Here is a 1,734-nt window from a genome sequence, read left to right on the forward strand (position 1 = left end):
AAAATACATCTTTGAAAACTTTGCAAGTTAAGCAACTTGACGTGATGTTGGAAAACTGGGATTAGCCTATGTTCACTTCTTCGTAAGTTCTTTATAGATATTCCTTAAGGGATATTAGGAAAATTAATTATCTACACATGTTTTGCCATACCAAGATGTCATTTGACTATAAAGGAAATATCCGACATTCTTATCCAATGGACATGGAAAACATAGTTCTCTAATATCTTCTTGAAAACTACATTGCAATGAAATTCAGCCAATGAAGAGATTAATCAAAATGGAGAACTTGCCGAGGTGGGTGGATCACTTGAGGTCAAGAGTTGTCGCAGGCTGGAGTGCAGTGGTGTGGTCATAGCTCATTGCAGCCTTGACCTCCCGACATCAAGAGATTCCCCTGCCTCAGACTCTTGAGTAGCTGGGACTACAGGCATACACCACCATGCCCAGCCAACTTTTATATGTTTCGTAGAGACGGGGTTTCCCCATGTTGCCCAGGCTGGCTTGGAACTCCTGGAATTAAGCAATCCTCCTGCCTCAGCCTTCCAAAGTGCTGGAATTATAGGCACAAGTCATTGTGCTTGGCCCTCCATTAATTTTTAGAATGGCATAGGTAGTGGTAACTACTGTTAAATTTTCCTTCAGGCATGGGAGTGTGGGGTGTATGTTTTGGCTGAGACAAGGAGTATGCCAGGATGATAGGCTAAGCAGACAGTACACTCAGAAACATAATAGAATCCCTGATATCAGAGGAAAAAAGGCCAAATGTTCTGTGTCCAGTTTGTGCCTGAGATGAGACAGTCCATGGATGTCACTGGGGCGAAGGTTTTTGTGTCTAGGGTGATGCCATGTCTGGTGCAGGAGTAAATTCATCTCTGATGGTAAGCTGTATCGGTGTCATCTGAGGCAGCATCATCTCCAGTCCTTTCTCTAAACACCACAAAATTTACATGAAGACTGGAATCACATCATGCTGTTTCTCTGCTTAAAATTGAGCTCCTACGCAGGAAAATGTAATCTAGGATACAGGTCTTGAGTGTTTCTTTTAAGTGGATACAGACTCAGGTTGATATAGGGCTTAGCATTTGCCATGATTGATTGAAACAATGGCTTGTATGGAGGGTTGGTGCCTCCAGATGGTAAAACAACAAAAGCACCCACATCAATAGTAAGATCAGCAGGCTGAGCATGACAGCTCATGCTTGTAATCCCAGCACTTTGGGATGCCAAGGAAGGTGGATTGCTTGAGCTCAGGCATTCAAGACCAGCCTGGGCAACATGGTAAAACCCTGTCTCTACAAAAAACATAAAAAATTAGCTGGGTGTGGTGGCATGTGCCTGTGATTGCAGCTACTCGGGAGGCTGAGGTGAGAGGACTGCCTGAACCCAGGAGGTAGAGGAGGGGAGTGATTCATGATCATGCCGCTGCACTCCAGCCTGGGTAACAGAGTGAGACCCTGTCTCAGACGAAAACAAAAAGCAAGAACAAACAACCAAAACAAAAAAGATAAACAGAAAACAGAATGGTGTGCAGCTGCATTTGACAGAGTTTTGGTTTTTCTTGCTTGCTTGTTTTATGGTTGAAGTTTAGGCTCAAACGGGTCTCATATCAGATAAGCAGCTGCCTAGCCCATTGGACAATCACTATTAATTGGTCCCCAGAGAATATACACACTTGCTGTGTCCCCCTGATGGGAGGGGTTTGATATTGAAAATCTATCAAATTAAGTTAAA

This window comes from Mandrillus leucophaeus, unplaced genomic scaffold, assembly GCF_000951045.1.
Source record: "Mandrillus leucophaeus isolate KB7577 unplaced genomic scaffold, Mleu.le_1.0 Scaffold590, whole genome shotgun sequence".
Classification (NCBI taxonomy): Eukaryota; Metazoa; Chordata; class Mammalia; order Primates; family Cercopithecidae; genus Mandrillus; species Mandrillus leucophaeus.